The sequence below is a fragment of the Pristiophorus japonicus genome, unplaced genomic scaffold (genome assembly GCF_044704955.1).
Source record: "Pristiophorus japonicus isolate sPriJap1 unplaced genomic scaffold, sPriJap1.hap1 HAP1_SCAFFOLD_91, whole genome shotgun sequence".
Taxonomy (NCBI): domain Eukaryota; kingdom Metazoa; phylum Chordata; class Chondrichthyes; family Pristiophoridae; genus Pristiophorus; species Pristiophorus japonicus.
The window spans coordinates 2295544-2313017 of NW_027254835.1; the positions used below are offsets into that span (position 1 = coordinate 2295544).

General features: G+C 45.7%; 1 non-coding gene across 1 annotated transcript; it reads right to left on the minus strand.

The window, feature by feature from the left end:
- Window positions 1-4584: 4584 nt before the first annotated feature.
- Window positions 4585-4657, minus strand: trnav-cac (transfer RNA valine (anticodon CAC)). Its single transcript has one exon. It is a non-coding gene; the product is annotated as a tRNA-Val (tRNA).
- Between the last annotated feature and the right edge of the window lie 12817 nt (window positions 4658-17474).

The window sequence follows — 17474 nt, forward strand, 5'->3', positions numbered from 1 at the left end:
TTAGCGTTGTTCAACTGAGCACATATGCTGCATTGCCATACACAGGACTCGAAGTCAGAGTCGATACCGGGCCACCACACGTGGGATCTGACTATCGTTTTCATCATTACTATACCCGGGTGTGTGCTGTGGAGATCCGAGATGAATGTCTCCCTGCCCTTTTTTTGGTAGCACTACGCGGTTACCCAACAACAGGCAATCTGCCTGAATGGACAGCTTGACCTTTCGCCGCTGGAACGGCTTGATTAGCTCTTGCATTTCAACGGGGATGCTGGCCCAGCTCCCATGCGGTACACAGTTTTTTTATTAGGGATAGCAGAGAATCTTGGCTGGTCCAAGTCCTAATCTGGCGTGTTGTGACAGGTGATTTGTTATTTCCAAACGCTTCCATGACCATCAACACGTCTGCGGGCTACATCACCATCAACAAGTTTGCAGGCTGCACCATTTCCACCCCTGTGGTGGGCAATAGTAGCTGACTGACAGCATTCGCACAGTTCTTGGTGCCTGGCCTGTGGCGGATGGTATAGTTATAGGCTGATAGCACGAGTGCCCACCTTTGTATGCGGGCTGAGGCATTAGTATTTATCCCCTTGTTTTCAGTGAACAGGGATGTGAGGGGCTTGTGATCGGTTTCCAGCTCAAATTTGAGGCCAACCAGATACGGATGCATTTTCTTTTCCAGCAACACACACAATAATGCCTCTTTCTCAATCATGCTGTCGGCCCTCTCGGCCTTAGACAAGCTCCTGGAATAATAGACGACAGGTTGCAACTTCCCCGCAACGTTAGCATGTTGTAATACACACCCGACTCCGTACGACGACGCGTCGCATGCTAGCACAAGTCTTTTACATGGGTTATACAATACAAGCAGCTTGTTGGAGCATAAAATGTTTCTGGCTTTCTCAAAAGCAATTACTTGTCTTTTTCCCCATACCCAGTTCTCACCTTTGCGCAATAACACATGTAGGGGCTCTAAAAGGGTGCTTAACCCTGGTAGGAAGTTACCAAAATAGTTGAGGAGGCCCAGAAACGGCCGCAGCTCCATGATGTTCTGTGGCCTGGATGCGTTCCTGATAGCCTCTGCCTTGGCATCTGTGGGCCGAATGCCATCCGTTGCGATCTTTCTCCCCAAATACTCCACTTCTGTTGCCATGAAGGCACATTTCAATTTCTTCAGCCACAGCCCTTCGCGATCCAGTCGCTGGAGGACCTCCTCCAGGTTTTGTAGGTGCTCAGCGGTGTCCCGATCCATGACCAATATGTTGTCCTGAAAGACCACTGTGCGTGGTACGGACTTGAGTCGGCTCTCCATGTTACTCTGGAAGATCGCTGCAGCCGACCGAATTCCAAACTGGCAACTGTTGTAGATGAACAGTACCTTGTGCGTGTTGATGCAGGTGAGGCACTTCGAAGACTCCTCCAGCTCCTGCGTCATTTAAACCGAAGTCAGGGCGAGCTTGGTGAACGTCTTGCCTCCTGCCAGCGTCGCAATTAGGTCGTTTGCCTTAGGTAACGGGTATTGGTCCTGTAGCGAGAAACGATTAATAGTTACTTTATAATCGCCGCAAATCCTGACTGTGCCATCACTTTTGAGTACTGGAACAATCCGGCTGGCCCACTCGCTGAATTCCACTGGGGAGATGATGCCCTCGAGTTGCAGCCTGTCCAGCTCGATTTCCACTCTCTTCCTCATCATGTGAGGTACTGCTCGCGCCTTGTGGTGAATGGGTCGTGCCTCTGGGACCAAGTGGATCCGCAACTTCGCCCCGGAAAAGTTTCCAAATCCTGGCTCAAAAAGGGAAGGAAATTTTTTCAGAACCTGGATACATGAGGCCTCATCGACATGTGATAGCGCTCGGATGTCATCCCAGTTCCAGCGGATTTTGCCCAGCCAGCTCCTTCCAAGCACTGTGGGGTCATCGCCCGGGACAATCCAGAATGGCAGTACATGCACCATGCCCTCGTAGGTGACCTTGACCATGGCGCTGCCCAGGACAGTGATAAGCTCTTTGGTGTATGTTCTCAGTTTCGTGTGGATGGGGCTCAGGGCTGAACTGAATGCCTTGTTGCATCACAGTCTCTCAAACATCTTTTTACTCATGATGGATTGGCTGGCGCCAGTGTCCAGTTCCATGGCTACGGCTAAGCCATTCAATTTTACGTGCAGCATAATAGGTGGACATTTCGTCGAAAATGTGTGCACCCCGTGTACTTCAGCATCTGCCTCCTCTCTCGAAGGCTCTAAATTGCTTTGATCCACCATGGACCGATCTTCCTCCGCCACGTGGTGGTTAGCAGGTTTTGCAGAGCTTGCAGCTCGTTTGCAAGCTCATTGGAGGTGCACCATTGTTCCACAGCACTTGCAAACATACCCTTTGAAGCGTCATGAACAGGCTGAATGCAAACCTCCACAATGCCAACAAGCTGTGAATTGCCTTGCATTTATTCTTTGTTGGGGACTCCGAGTCATCTGGATCACCTGAGGCCTGCTGGCAGTTACAAACTCGTGGGTTCTGCCCTGTACATGTCTGCTCGCAAACACAGTTCCAGTTAATTTATGAACATTGCTAGCACTTGTGCGCTGAGAGATTTGTTGGGTGTTATCACTAGTGGACATAAACGCCTGTACTGTCGCAATGGCCTTATTGAGGGTCGATGTCTCTCCAGTCAAAATTTTTCGTAGGATGGTCTCTTGGCCAATGCCCAGTCCAACAAAGTCTCTGAGCATTTGCTTCGGGCAGCCATCAAACTCACATTGTCCTGCAAGTTGCATTAGCTCGGCGACGTAGCTTGCCACTTCCTGACCGTCAGATCGCTCGCACGTGTAGAACCGATACCTCTCCATCAGCACGCTCTCCCTCGGGTTAAGATGCTCCCGAACCACTGTACACAGCTCCTTAAATGATTTATCTGTGGGATTCACCGGAGTCAGAAGATTCTTCATGAGGCTGTCGGTCGGTGCCCCACAGACTGTGAGGAGGGCCGCTCTCCTTTTTGCAGCGCTTCCTTCTCCTTCCAGCTCATTGGCTACAAAGTACTGGTCTAGCCGTTCGACATAGGCTTCCCAGTCCTCACCCTCCAAGAACTTCTCCAGGATGCCCACAGTTTGCTGCATCTTTGCGTTAGATTCGTATTCCCGTCGCCAGTTATTGTGTTCCTCACACAGATGAGGCTGCACACAGGGAGGTTAAAGTAACAGTGACCTCAGTCTTTAATAAGACACTCCAGAGTGAGGAACAGGCCTTGGAAGCCAGCTTTTATACAGTGCTCCAAAGGGATGCTGGGATCCCTTGAGACTTCAAGGGATGAGCTCCCTGCTGGCGGAACATGGGAGTGCATGCTTTACAGATATACAACAACCACCAGCTTCTCAAGGGCAATTAAGGTTGGGCAATAAATTCTGGCCTTTCTAGTGACACCCAGATCCTGTGAACTCATATAAAAAAACATTATTTTAGGAGTCTGGTTCAAAATATTCATTGCTGACGACACGAGGAATCTGGGGCAACTTTTGTCAAATTGAGCTCAAAACTGGAGCGGTAATTCCTACCGTGCACAGATTATCGAATCAGTATTGAAGGTAAAATCACATGGTGCTCATTTTCAGAATCAACGCAGTAAGATTTGAAATAAAGTGAAGGAATTTTATGGTGAAAGGATTTGGAAATTAAATGTGACTTGTACTTCGCTCTTTAATTAAACTTTGTGGCGTCTGTCTGCCATTCATGTCTCTGTTGAATAAGGAAGGAGGGGTTTGACATTGACCAGACTGCACTGCTCCTGATATTTGTGAGCTCATCGGTTATAATGAGATGTTTTTACCCATTGGTCAGTGCCAACGTTCGCTCAGCTGTTACTTCGTGATACCAACTTTGTGAAAAGTTTGAATTGGTCTTAATGCAGTCACTGCCTGGTGTTTTTGTTGTCATTGTAATCCCCTTCTTTCACACTGAAACAAATCGTAACCGTGTTTTTAAATTAGCAGTGTGAGAGTTTTCGAGAGCATCTTCAAATGCTTCACAAAACCATTCCGATGCCTTCAGCTTCCCTGGTTCGATTCCCAGTTAGGGAAGTAATTTTGCTCCCACCGTTTTTAATTAAAGTGAACTAATTTAACTAAACCACATAGATGACCCAAAGCACTTCAGAGTGGTGTCAAAACAAATGAGTTAGTAATTAGAAATAAGGAATGTCAGAAGTTGGACTTGAGTTTCTGTGATGGAGTATAAATAACCCTCTGTGCACTGGAACTGGGAAGGGTGAATAATGAATGAGTTGTTTCCGGGTTTGAAATGCGGCTTAGATCTGCTGGTATTAACCGATAGCATTGTTGAGCAGAATGAAAGAAGTGCTAACATGATCACTGAGGGTCAGTCGAAACTTCAACAACTTCATTTTAATAATTTGTGAAACTTTAATCATTGAGGAAGTTTTATTCCCTCTCTGATTTTACACACTCTGTATTTTAGGAGACTGGTTTTAAATGTTCTTCATGGAATCAGAGAAGTTTACAGCACAGAAGGAGGCCATTGTCACATGAGCAATGTACATTTAAAACCAGTTTTTGTTAAAAAATAACGTTTCCGCCCGGGCTTGAACCGGGCACCTTTCGCGTGTGAAACGAACGTGATAACCGCTACACTACGGAAACTGCTGCCTAGTGCAGTGCCCAGAGAGAAGTGTTCAGCGACAAGCTGAAATGCTGAATCCCTTTTTCTGAAAAAATTCCTTTCACAAACATTTCTCTGACCGAAACGGCACAAAACAAAAATGTTCCTTTCAAATGTGGCAATTATTTTTGTTAAACTTTTATTTTGCTTTCATGGGATAACATAATTAATGATTCGATAATCTTCTTTTGCACAATGAAAGAAATTATAACTGACGGAAAGTCACTACGTCAATAATTTGTTCTGTGCTCTGCATGTTTGTAATGTCGCCAAGTTTGCTGATGATACAAAGATAGGTGGGAAAGCAAGTTGTGAGGAGGACGCAAACAATCTGCAAAGCGATATTGATAGGCTCAGTGGGTGGGCAGAACTTTGTCAGATGGAGTATAATGAGGGAAATATGAGGTTATCCACTTTGGTAGCAATAATAAAAAAGCAAATAATTATTTAAATAGGGAGAGATTACAAAATGCTGCGGTGCAGAGGGACCTGGGGGTCATTGTACATGAAACACAAAAGGTTAGTATGCAGAAACATCCTCTCTGCATCCACCTTGTCAAGCCCCCTCATAATCTTACATGTTTCCATAAGATCACCTCTCAATCTTCTGAATTCCAATGAGTAGAGGCACAACTTATTCTCATAAGTTAGCCCCCTCATCTCCGGAATCAACCTAGTGAACCTTCTCTGATCTGCCTCCAAAGCATCTATATCCTTTCTTAAATATGGAATCCAAAACTGCACGCAGTGTTCCAGGTCTGGCCTCACCAATACCCTGTATAACTGCAGCAAGACTTCTTTGTTTTATACTCCATCCCCTTTGCAATAAAGGCCATCCTGATCACTTGCTGTACCTGCATACTAACCTTTTGTGTTTCATGCACAAGTACGCGCAGCTCCCGCTGTACTGCAGCACTGTGCAATTTTTCTCCTTTTAAATAATAACTTGTTCTTTGATTTTTTCTGCCAAAATGCATAACCTTGCACTTTCCAACATGATACACCATCTGCCAATTTTTTTCCCACTCACTTAGCCTGGCTGTGTCTTTTTGCAGATTTTTTGTGTCCTCCTCACACATTGCTTTTCCTCCCATCTTTGTATCATCAGCAAACTTGGCTACATTACACTCGGTCCCTTCATCCAAGTCGTTAATATAGATTGTAAAGATTGGGGTCCCAGCACTGATACCTGCAGCACCCAACTAGTTACTGTTTACCAACCAGAGAATGAGCCATTTATTCCGACTCTCTGTTTTCTGTTCGTTAGCCAATCCTCTCGCCATGCTAATATATTACCCCCAACCCCGGGAACTTTTATCTTGTGCAGTAATCTTTTATGTGGCACCTTGTCAAAATGCCTTCTGGAAGTCCAAATAAACCATATCCACTGGTTCCCCTTTATCCACCCTGTTCATTACACCCTCAAAGAATTCCAGCAAATTTGTCAAACATGACTTTCCTTTCATAAATCCATGCAGACTCTGCCTGACTGAATTATTTTTTTCCAAAAGTCGGAGGAGCAGTGACTGGAGAAGGTGTGAGCAGCGGCCTATAAAGGCCCAGCGAGAGTCCGGGGATTGGCGGCAGTTGGAGGAGCAGCGGCTGGAGGAGCAGCGAGCAGCGAGCTACAGTTGGTGCAAGGTCAAAAGTAAGAAAGAAGTCACAAGTAATCAAAGGGTGACGTCACAGCCAAGAGGGTAAGTGATTGGCTGGTTGAGTGGTGAGTAGTTTTCTGTTTCTTTGATTTCTTCTTGTTCTCAGCAGCAAGGAAACTTTGGAATTGTTGCCAAATTAAGTTAATCTAATGGTTAAATCATAGCAGGAGAGCTCGGACACATGTCATGCTCCTCCTGTGCTGTGTGGGAAGTCAGGGACGCTTCCAGTGTCCCTGATGACTACATGTGCAGCAAGTGTATCCATCTGCAGCTCCTGACAGGCCACATTGCGGCACTGGAGCTGCGCACGGATTCATCCGCAATGCTGAGGATGTCGTGAATTGAACACACCGTAGGTAAAGGTTACTCAGGCAGAGAGGGAATGGGTAAACATCAGGAAGAGCAGTGGAAGGAAGACAGTGCAGGAGTCCCCTGCGGTCATCCCCCTGCAAAACAGATACACCACCTTGGGTACTGTTGGAGGAGATGACTTATCAGGGGAAGGCAGCAGCAGCCAAGTCCGTGGCACCAGGGGTGGCTCTGCTGCACAGGAGGGCAGTAAAAAGAGTGGGAGAGCTATAGTGATAGGGGATTCTATTGTAAGGGGAATAGATAGATGTTTCTGCGGCTGCAATCGAGACTCCAGAATGGTATGTTGCCTCCCTGGTGCAAAGGTCAAGAATGTCTCGGAGTGGCTGCAGCACATTCTGGAGGGGGAGGGTGAATAGCCAGCTGTCGTGGTGTATATAGGCACCAATGATATAGGGAAAAACGGGATGAGGTCCTACAAGCTGAGTTTAGGGAGCTAGGAATTAAATTAAAAGGTAGTAATCTCAGCATTGCTACCAGTGCCAAGAGCTAGTCAGAATAGGAAATGCAGGGTAGCTCAGATGAATATATGGTTTGATGAGTAGTGCAGGAGGGTGGGATTCAAATTCCTGGGACATTGGAACCGGTTCTGGGGTAGATAGGACCAGTACAAATCGGGCGGTCTGCACCTGGTCAGGACCGGAACCAATGTCGAGGGGAATGTTTGCTAGTGCTGTTGGGGAGGGGTTAAACTAATATGGCAGGGGGATGGGAACCTATGCAGGGAGATAGAAAGAAGTAAAATGGGGGCAGAAGCAAAAGATAGAAAGAAGAAAAGTAAAAGTGGAGGGCAGAGAAACACAAGGCAAAAATCAAAAAGGGCCATATTACAGCCAAATTCTAAAGGGACAAAGTGTATTAAAAAGACAAGCCTGAAGTCTCTGTGCCTCAATGCGAGGATTATTCGTAATAAGGTGGATGAATTCACTCAGAGGCAGCAATTCACGAATATGTTATAATTGGGATTCCAGAGACATGGCTCCAGGGTGACCAAGGCTGGGAACTCAACATCCTGAGGTATTCAACATTCAAGAAGGATAGACAGAAAGGAAAAGGAGGTCGGGGAACGATGCTGGTTAAAGAGGAAATTAACGCAATATTAAGGAAGGACATTAGCTTGGATGGTGTGGACTCTGTGTGGATGGAGCTGCGGAATACCAAAGGGCAGAAAACACGAGTGGGAGTTGTGCACAGACCACCAAACAGTAGTAGTGAGTTTGGGGACAGTATCAAACAAGAAATTATGGGTGCGTGCAATAAAGATACAGCAGTTATCATGGGCGACTTTAATCTACATATAGATTGGGGTAACCAAACTGGTAGAAATACGGTGGAGGAGGATTTCCTGGAGTGTATTAGGGATGGTTTTCTAGACCAATATGTCGAGGAACCAACTTGAGGGCTGGCTATCCTAGACTCGGTGATGTGTAATGAAAAAGGACTAATTAGCAATCTTGTTGTGCGAGGCCCCTTGGAGAAGAGTGACCATAATATGGTAGAAATCTTTATTAAGATGGAGATTGAAACATTTAATTCAGAGACCAGGGACCTGAATTTAAGGAAAGGTAACTTCGATTGCATGAGATGTGAATTGGCTAGAATAGACTGGCAAATGAGACTTAAAAGGTTGACGCTGGATAGGCAATGGCAAACATTTAAAGATCACATGGATGAACTTCAACAATTGTACATCCCTGTCTAGAGAAAAAATAAAACGGGGAAGGTGGCTCAACCGTGGCTAAGAAGGGAAATTAGGGATCGTGTTAAATGCAAGGAAGAGGCCTATAAATTTGCCAGAAAAAGCAGCAAACCTGAGGACTGGAAGAAATTTAGAATTCAGTAGAGGAGGACAAAGGGTTTAATAAGGAGTGGGAAAATAGAGTATGAGAGGAAGTATGCTGGGAACATAAATACTGACTGCGAAAGATTCTATAGATATGTGAAGAGAAAAAGATTAGTGAAGACAAACGTCAGTCACTTGCAGTCAGAATCAGGTGAATTTATAATGGAGAACAAAGAAATGGCGGACCAGTTAAACAGATACTTTGGTTCTGATTTCACGAAGGAAGACACAAATAACATTGCTAATGTACTCAGGGACCGAGGGTCCAGCGAGAAGGAGGAACTGAAGGAAATCTTTATTAGTCAGGAAATTGTGTTCAGGAAATTGTTGGGATTGAAGGCTGATAAATCCCAGGGCCAGATAGTCTGCATCCCAGAGTAGTTAAGGAAGTAACCCTCGAAATAGTGGATGCATTGTTGATCATTTTCTAACAGTCGATCGACTCTGGATCAGTTCCTATGGACTGGAGGGTAGCTAATATAACACCACTTTTTTAAAAAGAAGGAAGAGAGAAAACGGGTAATTATCGACCGGTTAGCCTGACATCAGTAGTGGGGAAAATGCTGGAATCAATTATTATGGATGAAATAGCATAGCATTTGGAAAGCAGTGACAAAATCGGTCCAAGTGAGCATGGATTTAGGAAAGGGAAATCATGCTTGACAAATCTTCGAGAATTTTTTGAGGATGGAACAAGGAGAGTGGACAAGGGAAAACCAGTGGATGTAATGTATTTGGACTTTCAAAAGGCCTTTGACAAGGTCCCACACAAGAGATTAGTGTGCAAAATTAAAGCACATGGTATTGGGGGTAATGTATTGACATGGATAGAGAACTGGTTGGCAGACAGGTAGCAGAGAGTCGGGATAAATGGGTCCTTCTCAGAATGACAGGAAGTGACTAGTGGGGTGCTGCAGGGCTCAGTGCTGGGACCTCAGCTATTTGCAATATACATCAATGATTTCGATGAAGAAATTGAGTGTTATATCTCCAAGTTTGCAGGTGACTCTAAGTTGCGTGACGGTGTGAGCTGTGAGGAGGATGCTAAGAGGCTGAAGAGTGACTTGGAAAGGTTAGGTGAGTGGGCAAATACATGGCAGATGCACTATAATGTGGATAAATGTGATGTTATCCACTTTGGTGGCAAAAAAGTGAAGGCAGATTATTATCTGAAATGCGGCATATTAGGAAAAAGGAAGGTGCAACGAGACCTGGGTGTCATGGTACATCAGTCATTGAAATTTGGCATGCAGGTACAGCAGGCGGTGAAGAAGGCAAATGACATGTTGGCCTTCATAGCTGGGGGATTTGAGTATTGGAGCAGGAAGGTCTTACTGCAGTTGTACAGGACCTTGGTGAGGCCTCACCTGGAATATTGTGTTCAGTTTTGGTCTCCTAATCTGAGGAAGGATGTTCTTGCTACTGAGAGTGTGCAGCGAAGGTTCACTAGACTGATTCCCTGGATGGCAGGACTGACATATGAGGAGAGACTGGATTGACTGGGCCTGTATTCACCGGAGTTTAGAAGAATGAGAGGGGATCTCAAAGAAACATATAAAATTCTGACGGGACTGGACAGGGTAGAGGCATGAAGAATGTGCCCGATGTTGGGGAAGTCCAGAACCAGGGGTCAGAGTCTCAGGGATAAGGGGTAAGCCATTTAGGACCGAGATGAGGAGAAACTTCTTCACTCAGAGAGTTGTTAACCTGTGGAATTCTCTGCCGCAGAGAATTGTTGATGCCAGTTCATTTGATATATTCCAGAGGGAATTAGCTGTGACATTTATGGCAAAAGGGCTTAAGGGGTATGAAGAGAAAGTAGGAAAGGGGTACTGAGGTGAATGATCAGCCATAATCTTATTGGAATGCAGAAACATAGAAAATATGTGCAGGAGTAGGCCATTTGACCCTTCGAGCCTGCACCACCATTCAATGAGTTTATGGTTGAACATGCAACTTCAGTACCCCATTCCTGCTTTCTTGCCATACCCCTTGATCCCCCGAGTAGTAAGGGTTACGTCTAACTCCTTTTTGAATATATTTAGTGAATTGGCCTCAACAACTTCCTGTGGTAGAGAAATCCACAGGTTCACCACTCTCTGGGTGAAGAAGTTTCTCCTCATCACGGTCCTAAATGGCTTACCCCTTATCCTAATACTATGAGCCCTGGTTCTGGACTGCCCCAACATTGGGAACATTCTTCCTGCATCTAACCTGTCTAAACCCGCCAGAATTTTAAACGTTTCTATGAGATCCCCTCTCATTTGTCTGAACTCCAGTGAACCCAGTCTTTCTGGATATGTCAGTCCCGCCATCCTGGGAATCAGTCTGGTGAACCTTCGCTGCACTCCCTCAATAGCAAGAACGTCCTTCCTCAAGTTAGGAGACCAAAACTGTACACAATACTCCAGGTTGGGCCTCACCAAGGCCCTGTAAAACAGTAGCAACACCTCCCTGCCCCTATACTCAAATCCCCTCGCTATGATGGCCAACATGCCATTTGCTTTCTTAACCGCCTGCTGTACCTGAATGCCAACCTTCACTGACTGATGTACCATGGCACCCAGGTCTTGTTGAACCTCCCCTTTTCCTAATCTGTCACCATTCAGATAATAGTCTGTCTCTCTGTTTTTTCAACCGAAGTGGATAACCTCACATTTATCCACATTATACTTCATCTGCCATGCATTTGCCCACTCACCTAACCTATCCAAGTCACTCTGCAGCCTCATAACACACTCTTCGCAGCTCACACTGCCACCCAACTTCGTGTCATCTGCAAATTTGGAGACACTACATTTAGTCCCCTCGTCTCAATCATTAATGTACAATGTAAACAGCTAGGGCCCTTGTGGTACCCCACTAGTCACTGCCTGCCATTCTGAAAAGTACCCATTTACTCCTACTCTTTGCTGCCTGTCTGCCAACTAATTTTCAATCCACGTCAGCACACTACCCCCAATCCCATGTGCATTAACTTTGCACACTAATCTCTTGTGTGGGACCTTGTCGAAAGCCTTCTGAAAGTCCAAATACACAACATCAACTGGTTCTCCCTTGTCCACTCTACTGGAAACATCCTCAACAAATTTCAGAAGATTTGTCAAGCATGATTTCCCTTTCACAAATCCATGCTGACTTGGACCTATCATGTCACGTCTTTCCAAATGCGCTGCTATGACATCCTTAATAATTGATTCCATCAATTTCACCACCACTGATGTCAGGCTGACCGGTCTATAATTCCCTGTTTTCTCTCTCCCTCCTTTTTTAAAAAGTGGGGTTACATTGGCTATCCTCCACTCCATAGGAACTGATCCAGAATCTATGGAGTGTTGGAAAATGACTGTCAATGCATCCGCTATTTCCAAGGCCACCTCCTTAAGTACTCTGGGATGCAGACCATCAGGCCTGGGAATATATCGGCCTTCAATCCCATCAGTTTCCCCAACACAATTTCCCGACTAATAAGGATTTCCCTCAGTTCCTCCTTCTTACAAGAACCTCTGACCCCTTTTATATCTGGAAGATTGTTTGTGTCCTCCTTAGTGAATACCGAACCAAAGTACTTTTTCAATTGGTCTGCCATTTCTTTGTTCCCAGTTATGACTTCCCCTGATTCTGACTGCAGGGGACCTACGTTTGTCTTTACTAACCTTTTTATCTTTACATATCTATAGAAGCTTTTGCAGTCCATTTTAATGTTCCCTGCAAGCTTCCTCTCGTACTCTATTTTCCCGAATCAAACCCTTTGTCCTCCTTTGCTAAGTTCCAAATGTCTCCCAGTCCCCGGGTTCGCTGCTATTTCTGGCCAATTTGTATGCCACTTCCTTGGCTTTAATACTATCCCTGATTTCCGTTGATAGCCACGGTTGAGCAACCTTCCCTTTTTTATTTTTACACCACACAGGGATGTACAATTGTTGCAGTTCATCCATGCGGTCTGTAAATGTCTGCCATTGCCCATCCACTGTCAACCCCTTAAGTATCATTCGCCAATCTATCCAAGCCAATTCATGCATCACACCTTCAAAGTTACCCTTCTTTAAGTTCTGGACCATGGTCTCTGAATTAACTGTTTCATTCTCCTTGGTGGTGCGGCTCGAAGGGCCGAATGGCCTTCGCCTGCACCTATTTATTTCTGCACGCAGAGGGTTGTGGGGGTCTGGAACTCACTGCCTGAAACGGTGGTAGAGGCAGAAACACTCACCACATTTAACAAGTGCTTGGATGTGACCTGAAGTGCTGTAACCTGCAGGGTTATGGACCTCGATCTGGAAAGTGGGATTAGGCTGGATAGCCTCTTGTTGGCCGGCGTGGACACGATGGACCGAATTGGCCTCCTTCCGTGCTGTAAACTTCTGTGATTCTATGAACTCCTTCACAAAGAGTTGAGGTGCGTGTGGGATGATTCGGGTACATCTTTACTCAAGTGACAACATTTCAAAGGTAACTCAACAGCTGTAAAGCGCTTTGGGGCGTTATGAGTTCCTGACAGACGCTGCAGAAATGCAAGTGCTTCTTTGCAAAAGTTCGATGCAAATTCAAAATTCACAGCAAAAAAAGGGCTCGCCTGGGATCTCTCGCAAATTTCAAGTAACAACCCCAAAGTGAGAATCATACAACTAGACCAACGAGCCAACTGCTTAGAAAATATGGAGATAAAGGCCTTACGAAGTGCTATCTGTTAATAAACCTCCAGTCAAATCTTCTCAGATTATTAAAAGCATTGCCAAAGGAAAAGAATGAGTTTTACCCGAAATCTCAAGGGATATCTTGGTGACTGCAATCAAGAGTTGCCACAACAAAGGAGCACAAATAGAACTTTGATGGGAAGAATGTATTCACACTACCGTTGTGGTGTCTTTAGACTGTCGAGGCTGCACAGAGATAAAGTGTAACCATTATTGAAGCATTTTTAGTGTGTGTTGTTATTCTTGATCGGAGGAGCACATGAGACGGAATCAGTGACTTTGCCTTTTCGACATGTTTTCTGAAGTGCCGCACGGTCCCACTCCTGCACTCAATGAGCTGTTGGGACGTTAATGTATCCATCATCACCGTCATCATAGGCGGTCCCTCGAAACGAGGATGACTTGCTTCCACGCCGAAAAAGGATGAGTTCACAGGTGTTTCAATGAAGGACTCGAACAACATCCCGATGGGTGGAAGATATCTGTGCGTGGATTTTTTTATCGTGTGGTGGCCGTTGCATCACAGCCATCACACGGGCTTGACAGAGCGAGGTCTTGGTCCAGTGGCAAGAGTTAAGCAGGTCGACTGGAGACCATTTCTGCTGCACGGACCCTGTGCACACATATATCACAGTGTGGGTTGGCCCGTGCTAACCCTGGGCCACTGGCCCCGAACTCATGCCTCCCCTGGGCCCTGATCACATCCCTCCACAGTCTCTCGCCGCTCCTTCGCCCCGATCTCACCGCTCCTGCTGTATCTGCCCACGCTCCACTCACCGACCTGGACCTTGATGACATCACACTTCGCTGCCGCTGCCCTCCTGCACCAGCTCGCGCTGCTCCCTGGAGTAGTCTCGCGGGACCTCCAAGCTGCTCCCAGGGCCGCTCGCCGTTCCTTTTATGGCCCCAACCTGCCGCTGGTGTTCTCCCGTTAGTGTATCCAGGCTGCGGGTGGCCACCCCGAGCGCAGCAGAGGGGTTTCTGCATTAGTTCTGTGTGGGGGCAGTATCTTTCCCCTTCTCTCTTCCTCTTGCCTATATCCCTGTGCTTTTATTTCTCTATTTATTCCCCATGTCTCAGTTTCTAGCGTTTAAAAGGGAACAAAAGATGAAATGGGTGTCACTGTGGAACAATTTCTCTCACTCAAAGTTAGACGCATTACCGTTGCACCATGAGGTCTCGGTGGCTCGCCGTTGATATTCAGGTTCAAATAAGAATGTATATAAATATATCTACATGTATCATAACTGTTCCCTGGTGGTCGAGGAGTTAAGATCCGGTACACTAACCTGGTTTCAATTGTCGATCAATTCATTGCGTAAAAATAATTGACTTCTGTGAGACGATTAATAATTGCTGTAATCACCATGAATACCAATGCTTTCTGTGATAGACCGATCTTACAGACGATCTGGCTTCTCCTGCCCTTTGCCGGGCACGTGTTCCGGGTTTAATTTTGTAAACTCGGCGAGTTCGCTGATCGCGGGGAGAGGGTAGGAGCCTCTGTGGCCCCACTGTGAGGATGTGGAAGTGAACTCGGTGGCTGGGTGTTCCGTGACATTTCTGTAAAGGGCAGTGTAGGAGAAGGATTGAGAACTTTCAGTGTGGGACAGAAGTTGTTTAAGGTGAGCCGACACATTCCCGATCAGCACAGAGGGAGCTCACTGGTCAACTCCCCTCTGTTGTGCCAGCTGTGCCAGAGGTTTCTGTCGTGTAGTGGTTATCACGTGTGCTTATCACGTTTGCATTACACATGAAAGGTATGAGGTTCGATCCCGGGAAGGAGCATTATGTTTTAACTTGCTATCGAGGAACAATCAGAGGCGAGTTTCGTCTCCTGGCAAATGCTGCCTGACCTGCTGAGATTTCCAGCATTTGCTGTTTTTATTTGCTATTTATTCTCCTGGCAAAAGTGATCCCTTATTCCTTAAGTGCTCTTTATTTCACTTCAATAAATAGATAACTTTCAGGAGAGAAAACGGATTCACCGAGTACATTTCGTGTGTGACGCCAACGTGATATCCGCTACACTGCAGCCCATCAAAAGGTGAGGAACCACTGAATTTCAAGGATGAGCTCACAAATATCAGGGGCAGTGCAGTCTGGTCAACGTCAAACTCTCCTTTCATATTCAGCAGAGGCATGAACGGGAGTCAGACGCCACAACGTTTAATTACAGACACAAATACAATAACACTTCCAAATCTTTTCACTGTAAAATTCTTAAACTTTATTTGAAATCCTACTGCGTTGAATCTGAAAATGAGCACCATGGGCTTTTATCTTCACTAATGATTATATTTTCTGTGCATGGTTGGAATAACTGGTGCTGTTAAATTTGACAAAAGTTGCCCCAGATTCCTGATGTCATCGGCAATGAAGATTTTGAACCAGATCCTAAAATACAGTGTGTAAAATGGGTTAATATGCAGAAGAACATAAGAACATAAGAAATAGGAGCAGGATTCGGCCATACGCCCCTCGAGCCTGCTCCGCCATTTAATACGATCATGGTCGATGCGATCATAGACTCAGGTCCACTTCCCTGCCCGCTCCCCAAAGCACAGGACAAATGATTGAAGTATCGACTGTCCCTCAGTTAGCATTTCTTTCATTGTGCAAAAGAAGGTGAGGGGTTAATTAATGATGCTTTCCCGTGAAAGCAACACAAAAGTTTAAGAAAAAAACATACAGTGACTGGGAGGTGAGCGCTGCTTCTGACACCAGGTGGGAATGGGCGGAGATTTTAAAGCTCCTTGTATTGTGACACCTTCATATCGACGAACATCTGAGTCTTATGATGTAGACCTCGTGGCGCAATGGTAGCGTGACTGATTTCAGTTCCGAAGGTAGCGTGTTTCAATCACATCAGGGTTACTGTACTTTTAGATATTGTTCTTCCAGAATTAATATATTCTTTGCTGTTTGGCAATAACCAGACCCTTGCTCCAAGGTTTGTCTCACTGTTTCCCCGGTGTCAGACAGAGATACGCCTGCTGCCCTCATTTATTTCATGTGACAGGACACAACAGTTCAAAATCAACCTGCAGATGGCCACATACAGCATTTAATAGTCAGGATGGCCGAGCGGTCTCAGGTGCTGTGTTCAGATTGCAGTCTTCTCTCGAGGTCTGTGTTTAAATCTGACATTTCTTATTTTTAATCATTAAGTGAAACTCATTGTTTGACACCACGATCAACTCCTTCAAAGTGGGATTCAGCAGTTCACCTGCTCGCTTCATACTTCCGTCTGACCTGGTGCTGAAAGTGGAGATGTTTCCGCAGTGTAGCGGCTAACACGTTCGCCTCACACGTGAAAGCTCACCGGGTGGGAATATTTTCTGGAGCTATCTCCTCATGCATGTCCAGGGGCGAGTTTGTTCTCCTGTGAAAGGTCATAAGGTCATAAACATGTAAGGATTAGGGGCCGGAGTAGGCCATTCGGCCCCTCGAGCCTGGTCCACCATTCAAGAAGATCCTGGCAGTTCCTTGACAGCAAGTTTAAACATCTGGGGCGGAGCCAACAGGCACCTGGCTGCAATCAACGACAAAAACGTCTATTTGGTAGAAGCCCCGTGAGATCAATCGGTCGAGCATGAGAATCTTAATCTCGAATTTGGGGGTTCGAGCCCCACGTTAACTGTTAATGAATGTCCCAATTTGCACAGTGTGATTTCTGTGTCTGGTTCAAAATGTTCATTGCTGGTAACATCAACAGGAGACTGGGGAAATAGTGAGAAAGACTTTAGAGCAAAGGTCTGGTTATTGTGAAACACCAAAGGAAATATAAATTCAAGAAACATAGAAAACATAGAAAATAGGTGCAGGGGTAGGCCATTCGGCCCTTTGAGCCTGCACCGCCATTCAATGAGTTCATGGCTGAACATGCAACTTCAATACCCCACTCCTGCTTTCTCGCCATTGCCCTTGATCCCCCTCGTCTGAAGGACTATATCTAACTCATTTTTGAGAAGAATAACCTCGAAAAGAAATGTGACCCCGACACCCAGGAAGAAGTGTTAAGGCAGAAGATTAAATGCTGTATTCCTCTGTTCAAAAAATTCATTTCACAAACATATCTCTGACTGTAACTGCACAAAACAAAATGTTCATTTCAAAGTCATTAAACTCCCGAATTTCCGCGCCCCCCGAATCTCCTGAATCAGATGCCTCTAGTTTTGCCGACTCAATCCATGTCCCTTTGCAATGTTCTGCTTCCACCCACACTATGAAATAT